This window comes from Adiantum capillus-veneris, chromosome 21 (assembly GCF_014529385.1).
Source record: "Adiantum capillus-veneris isolate H3 chromosome 21, ASM1452938v2, whole genome shotgun sequence".
NCBI classification, from domain to species: Eukaryota; Viridiplantae; Streptophyta; class Polypodiopsida; order Polypodiales; family Pteridaceae; genus Adiantum; species Adiantum capillus-veneris.
The window spans coordinates 68,807,639-68,816,213 of record NC_140951.1 but is presented as its reverse complement, the minus strand read 5'-3'; positions in this window follow the sequence as shown (position 1 = coordinate 68,816,213).

Below are 8,575 nucleotides of genomic sequence, written 5' to 3'. Positions count from 1 at the left end.
AAGTAAATTCGTCATTCATGCCTAAAATAGACCCTATGCTTCTTGAGAGTGTGCATGTGAATGTTCCATCCACTGCACCTCCTGATCCTTTAGGACTATCTCCCTCTGAGGTTTTACTACCCGATGGTAGGAGTCTTGCCGAAGTACAAGAGATCGAACGCTATATGCAAGCAACAAGGGAGAGGGAAATTGAGAACCTACAAAGGCTAGAACAAAGTCGAGCCCTGAAAGCAAAGGATCCTATGACAACAATCATGCCAGCCGAGCAACCGAGTGCTCCCAAGGTAGCAGTCACGGACGGGCAAGCAATGGGGAGCAATAATGCTTCCACTTTGAGGGAAACCTCCAGCACGCCAGGCCTAGATGGGATATTCCTAAACAAAAATTGGGAGTATGACCTACAAGCAGAATCTTTAACTGATCGGTACACAGGACACACCTATCATGTGGGTTGGTTAGATGTTCTATAATCCACATCGGGTGCTACTAGCATAGATGAGCAACAACAGAAAGTCTGTGATGTCCTCCATAGGATTGTCGAGTTAGAAAGATAGAACACAGAGATCAACATGCCTTCAACAGGCCTAATGAGATTCTTGGATACAGGAAAGGCCAACCAACCAACCCTATCACAAATGGAGACTCCCTCAGTGAGCCCCATTGATCCTCCATATGTTGTTTCGTCAGGAGCCTCAGTACAATCTGAGCCCACAAGTGGCAGCTTTACCTTCCCAGATCTAGCTCATCTTTATCTTAATGACACTACGGCTACCATGCATATCCGAGTGGTGAGCATGACAAGAAGTACACCATGGAGTTCATTTGTTAACACTGCGCCGATGCCTAGTAGCACAGTGCCCCCAAATATACCTACATGTATGTATCAATCATGTGCACCTGTCGTACCTCAGCCTCATGTAGCTCCTACACCTCCGATTATTCCAAGAGCTTACAATCCACAATGGCATTATCCAAGCTCTTATACAAGTGGAGCCATGCCATTTAATAATAACATGCCATATTAGGCACCCCCTATGCCTAGGGCCACGCCTGTAAACTTTGGACCACCGTCTGGTACACCACCATACGAAATATGGGACCCAAGAGCCGCGCGTATGCCAAGGCCAAGGCCAACTCCCATCTCACATGTGGTTCCAGGAGCACATACACCCATTATACCTGCTCAAATAGGAGATTTGGCAGCATTTGCTCAAACTATCGGTCGCTCTATTGCGGAAAACATGCGTAGTGCACCTGATAGAGAGCCTAGGAGCAAGGCAGTTCAAGTAGCTAAGCTCACACAGAAATTCAGTGGAGACGGAGATGCTAGAAAGCATATGGAAGTCTTTGAACATGTGTGCAATTCCTTGGAAGAGCACAATGAGCTACATAAGTGTAAGGCTTTGAGTTTGACCCTAAGCGGAAAGGTTGGAGATTGGTATAGAACCTTAAGAGTAGAAGAGAAAACGATCTACTCTACTCTTAGGAGACTGTTCTTAAAAGAATACATACGAGAGGGAGTACTTTGGGGTGTAGCCTCTCAGCTCCAGAAAGCCCAACGAGAAGAAGGTGAATCCGTGAGAGACTTCATTAGTCGCCTAAAGAATTTGAATTCTCGATGCAATCCAAACGAGCGATTCAACAACAACCAATTGCTTGATAGATTCATTAGGGGACTACGACATGAAAGTATCTATAATGGCCTAGTCATTAGAGGTATCACTACTTGGGAAGCAGTCACCATGAATGCAATCCAATTGGAGGATAATTTAATGATTGCAGGAGAAAGAGTGTCTGCCAAGCCGAAGTCTAGTAGCTCGCAAGCATCAGGGCATGAGCCAATGAAGATAAATCCAATCGTGAAAGAGCAAACGATATCTGAGATGACTTTGGCAGATCTCACCAAGGCCATCCAAGAAATCCTTAGGGGTAATCGTGCTCCACAAAACACTCATATGTATCCAAGAAGGGAGCAGCAATGGTGCTCAATCTGCTTGGGCCCACATACTACGAGTGAATGCCCTACTTTCAGAGTAAAGTTTAACGGGACTTGTAACGCGTGTGGTAGGTATGGCCATCAAGCGAAGGATTGCCTAATGCTTAAACGCATCATGGAAAATAGACCGCCTATAGCTTGGGCAGACTCACCTCGAGCTCCTGCATTGATGCCTACCCCACCCATGGAGCAACAATTGCCATTACAACACATGGTCCCTAGAACCCAAAATGTGGTCCAAACCACACCGTTGCCACCTCCAGTGCTAGGACCGCAACCCCCTCATCCAAGAGTTACACCTATGAACCAAATAGGTTGCGAGTCATCTAGTACTTATGTAGATTGCGAAGAGGACATAGACTCTAGTATCACCTATGGAGTCGACATGCTTGAGGAGTGTCCCATGTACTATATGGAAGACCATTGGGGACAAATCAAACCGGTATATCAAGCTACTGCGCTAGCAGCAAGAGGCCAAAACATTAATAGTTTTGCCAGGAGACCACCTCTTCAGTGCTACGAATGTGGTGGACCACATCGAGTAGCTGAGTGCCCCATTAGAATGCAAAAGAATGCTGCACTAATGCAAACAAGTCAAGGGAGTGCATTGGCAATGCCAATACTCACTTGTAATCGTTGTGGCATAGATCATTTGATCGCACAATGTCCTAACAATCCAAACGCACCGAAAATCACACCATTGAACTTAATAGGGATTGTTGATGGGACACCACCAACTATAAACATAGCACCAGTGAATGCACTCACACGGTTGATGCTCCAAAAGCAAAATTACATCCTCGAAGAGAGAGTTGCCGCATCCATTGGCCGAGCAAGAAAGAAGAAAACACGAAGAAAGAAATCCCTTAATGCTTCTAGCTCAAAACCTAGTTCAAAGACTAACATAGGGACAGGAGAGGATCCCGTGTATATGAATGACCCTGAGGATGACTCAGATTCGATAGAGATCACGAAGACCAAAACTGTTACTACAAAGGAAAAAGCCAGTGAGGAGGATCACGAGAGGGAATTACGACGAACACCAAAAGAGTATTCAAAGTTAAACCACCCCGTTGCGAACCCCCAAGATAAGCCACGAGAGACAAAAAATGAGGATTGCAAGAGAAAGATTGGAACCTATCCAAACCCAACAGTGGAAATTGAACGAGTCCAACAACTGAGGGGTTTGGTGGAAAAAAGTCAACGAACATTAGAACCTGAACCCAAACATATCCAGATGTCGGACACAGTGTTTCCCACACAAGTTCAACCTCACAAGAACTACAGGCCGTTAGCTATACCCAGTATCATTTGAGAAGAGAGTGAGGGTAGGACATCTGAAAATGGACACACACCTTTCCTACTAGAGAGAATGTTTGGTGAGGGAATGCCCGACCTCCTTGAGGAAGTGGAGATTCCATCTTCAGCATTCTCTTGTCAGGGTCCTACGTCCCACAAGATGCCATTAAATGCTGCCAAATTGATGGATTTCATGTCTTCAGAAGTTAGAACCACCATCATGTCCAAACTATATAAAGACCCCGAGCTAGTCTCAGCTCTTCGAGCCTTCCTCAATGGAGAATTACAGGCCGGATTACCACAGTTTGCACATATGAACAAACTTGACTCGGTAATGAATGATGAGGAACATTTAGCACCACCATCTGACCTAGCGGGACATGAATCTGTAATTGAAGTACCCGTTAACAAGTTGGGGCAATACTTTGAAGGTGATGAATCTAATGCTACTCTACCAATCACTACTAAATGATTAACTGTAAAGGGGGTCCTTGACGGTGGTGCGGGAGTCAGCATGGTGACAAAGAGTTGTTGGGAGTCTATGGGGCGACCTCACCTTGAAGCCACAAGTGTAGTGGTAAAAATGGCTAATGGATCTATTGTTATGCCTATTGGAATGCTAAAGGATCTCAGAATCAAGGTCTTGGGACACAAGGTAAGGCAGACTTTCATTGTTATGGATTTTTCCAAGCATCCTATGTCATTTGAGATGATCTTAGGGCGTGCATTCATGAGGGAAGCAAAAATGGTGCATGACTGGTCCAAAAACCACGTCTACTTACAGTTCCAAGACTCTTTCATTCGAGTTGATCTTTTAAGTGGTCAAACGCATCCTCTAGGAAATAAATTCATCATTGATAATCGATCAGACACAACAATTCACTCAGCTCCATTACAATATTGTTACACGTGTAACGAAGACACGGATATTGGGGAGAACTCTCCTTATATGGATATCCTACCCGGAATGGCTGAGTCAGACAATGTCGATTGGGTGCATCTAGCGGCAACTATAGATACATGAGGAGCTAGAGGAACAACCTGGGTAACACCAGATGGGGAAGAGATACCACACATTGCACCAGTAAACATGTTAGGTGTAGCGCATGTAACATCCGATGATAAGAAAGAGGCACACCTACCTGAGAGTGAAACGGATGATTCCTCAATGGCTTCAGGCCAATACACATCAGAAACGGAATCTCAGGGAGAAATGGATTCAGAACGTGAAGAAACATCGAGTGAACCAAGTATAGAAACTGAACACTCAAGGCCTAGTACGACCATCTATGGTAATTTATATGAGAGTGGAGAAGATACAAGCGAAGACCTATCAGGCGAGTTGAGTTCAAACATTTACCAAAATCAAAACCTTAACAAGAAACAAAGGTCATATAAGAGACGACGATATCGAGCAAATGTGAGAGCTAGGATAAACAAGGAAAGATCTACTACAGAATGGCTTAGCTATCTAGGGGCATGTGATGCTCATCGAAAGCTAGTAGACAATTGGGGTGAACATCTCCAGAGTGTCATGTGGTGCAGCCCGCGACCCATTGACCTCGCTCAATTGGAGGTTACAGAGCCAAAATTGAGTCGAACTATAAGAAGACGTCAAAACCGAGAGTTAGCACAACAACAAAAGGAGGCAGAACTAAAAGAAAGGTCTCCGTCAGGACAAGAGCCTGCTGACTTACATACGACTCCTGAACATTTTAAATCTTATACCACGGGGGAGCGAAAGGTTGTGTATGCCAAAGCCCAACGAATACCTACCAATGGAAGCAGTGGAGTCTTTGATGGTCCAGCGGTAGTTAAAGAGATAGAATTAGCAGAACCAGGTGAGGAGTCTACACCAGTCTTTATTGCTCAAGACCTTACCGAAACTGAAGAGGCTATACTTAAGGAGCTCCTCAAGGAATACAAGGATATCTTTGCTTGGACATATCATGACATGAAGGGCGTTCCACCTTCTGTGGTGCAACATACAATTCCCATGATCAACATTGCTAAACCCGTCCAGCAACGACCCTGTCCAATGAATCCTAAGTACGCCAAAATTGTACAAGAGGAGATTGAAAAACTTATCCAATGTGGATTCATATACCCTATTGAGCACTCAGAATGGGTTTCTCCAATAGTCATTGTGCCAAAAAAGAATGGTAAACTAAGAGTGTGCGTGGACCTCAAGAAAGTTAATGCAGCTACTAGGAGAGATCATTATCCCTTGCCATATTTAGAACATGTGCTTGAAAGAGTTGCGGGCAAGGAAGCTTATAGCTTTTTAGATGGGTACTCTGGTTACAATCAAATCACAATTGCATTAGAGGACCAAGCTAAAACTGCTTTTATCATAGAGTTTGGAGTGTTTGCATTTTGTGTTATGGCTTTTGGCTTAACAAATGCCCCTGCTACATTCCAACGATTAATAAACACTGCGTTTAAAGAATTTCTAAGGGAGTTTTGTGAAGCTTTCCTAGACGACCTTTGTGTTTATTCTTCTTGGGAGAAGCATTTGTTATATCTACGAAAAATATTTGAAAGGTGCAGATTTTATCGCATCTCATTGAACTCTTTCAAATGCCAATTTTGGGTTAAGCATGGAGTCATTCTAGGGCATATAGTGTCCAAGAACGGGATATCCACAGATGAGAGTAAGATTAAAGCCATTGCCGATTTGCCACCACCTACTAACTATAAAGGAGTTCAAAGATTTATGGGCCATGTTGGTTATTATCGAAGGTTTATTTTAAACTTTGCCGAGATAGCGCGTCCATTCTACAAGCTTCTTATCGAGTTTCACTGGACGGAAGAATGTCATCAATCTTATGGGTTATTAAAGAAGGCCCTAACAAGTGCTCCAATCCTGCGAACACCTGATTGGAATGTACCTTTTCATGTGCATATTGATGCATCAAATTTTTCTATTGGGTGTGTTATAACTCAACCAGGAGAACATAAATTGGACTACCCTATTAGCTTTGCAAGTCGCCAATTAAATGATGCCGAGATGAACTACACTACTACAGAGCGCGAAGGTCTAGCTATGATTTACGTAGTAAAGAAATTTCGCTATTACCTTCTTGCTACCAAGTTTGTGTTTTATGTTGATCATCAAGCATTGCTATATTTGGTAAACAAGACGTGTTCCACGGGTCGAATTACACGATGGTTGTTAATTCTTCTTGAGTTTGACTTCACCGTTGTTGTGAGGCCTGGGAGGAAACATGTCATGGCGGATCATTTATCTCGTATCCCTAATGGCGAAGCTCCTACGGGGGTTGATGATGAATTGCCTGATACTCCTTTGTTCATTGTTGAGACAATGCCTGAATGAAGTGAAAAGATTGTTAACTTCTTAGTTAATGGTTTTCCACCCAAAGAGCTGCAAAAAGATATAGCTCGAAAATTAATCAAGGAATGCGAACCCTATTGCTTACTGGCTGGAACTCTCTATAAGAGAGGAAAAGATGATGTTCTTAGACGCTGTGCCCGCGAGGATGAGTATTTATATATTCTACAAGAGGCACACATGGGCGTAGCTGGTGGTCACTTTTCAGGAAATTTGATTGCCCGAAAGATCTTACAGTCAGGCTATTGGTGGCCCACTCTGTTTAAGGATGCATCACTTTTTGCAAAGGGATGTGATGAATGCCAATGCTTCAAGAAGCCACAAAGAAGTGATAGTATGCCTCTACATCCCATCAAGGTAACCCAACCATTTGAAAAGTGGGGCTTAGACTTTGTAGGACCGATTAGTCCGGCTGCACGTAACACGCAATCACGATATATCATTGTGGCTACCGACTATGTAATCAAATGGGCTGAAGCAAAAGCAACATGAAAGGCGGATGCAAAAACAATAGCTAAGTTCCTCTTTGAGAACATTATCACACGTTTTGGATGCCCCTTTGAACTTGTGAGTGACAATGGAACTCATTTTATAAATGAAGTAATAAAAGAACTCACATCAAACTTCATGACATCTCACCACAAGTCTACACCCTATTATCCCCAAGCAAATGGCCAAGCTGAGAGTACCAACAAAACTCTCATCTCCATTTTGACAAAGACAGTTGAGGCTCATCGCACTGATTGGGACCTAAAGCTTACATCAGCTTTATGGGCTTATCGTACTGCGTATAAAGTTGCTATTAATTGCACACCGTTTAAGATGGTGTATGGCCAAGAAGCAATTATGCCATGGGAGTTTGTCATTCCTAGTCTTCGAGTAGCTTCTCAAGAAGGTTGGGATGGTAACCTCTTAGTGGAGCGATTATATATCTTGGAAAGGCTAGATGAAGAGAGTCAATTAGCTGTGCGAAATGCTCTAGTGGAGAAGGATAGGAGAAAGAAGTGGTTTGATAGCCATTTAAAGGATAAAGACATCAAGGTTGGTGATAAAGTTCTTATGTACGGGGTACGTAATGAAAAGAAGAAATTGAAATACGTTGGTAAGGGACCATATCGAGTGTGTGAAATTACCCCGCAAGGTACCATTCGTGTGGAGACTCTAGATGGAGTTGAAACCATTGGATTCCTTAATGGGAGTAAATTCAAAAGATATTATGATCCTCTAAGCCAGGAAGAGTTGCAAGCCATCCATCAAAAGAAGGCTGCCAAGGAACAAATAGAGCTTAAAAAAATCCAAGCAAGAGTTGAGGCTCGAGAACGGCAACAATGTCTTAGACGCCAACGAGAGGCTAATCTGGGAATCACGCAAGCATTTTTCGAGGACACAGATGACGACTCATTAGAATCTGAGCCACCCCTAAGATACCCAATTGAGCTAAATACCCCCTATGGGAAAGTACTATACAATGCCTTATTAGATACGGGAGCTAAACACAATTTGTTATCCTATGGAGTTTGGTGTCAATTAGGGAAACCGACCCTATCTCCGAGTACGATGCAAGTCAAGGGCATTAATAAAAAGAAAACTGCTATTCTTGGAGTCCTTCAGATCCCTGTTGTCTATGACAATGGAAGCATAGTGCAGAGGTTTCTAGTCATGCCCGCGGGAGCTATGGAAGGCAACGTAAACCTGGGACGCACGTGGATGTTGGCAACCAAATGCACTATTGATTGGGATATTGGTAGTGTCACGACGCGACCACCGACTCTTACCCCTATCATTCAAGAAAAGTCACCTACGTTGCAAACTCTAGCAAAGTTGAAGGATAGCCAACATTCACAAGCCAAGGTGGTTAACTCGTCTTTGCCGGCTACCCATGAACCTAGCACTTCAACACTTGTAGTTGCAGCAAGCAGTAATATTGC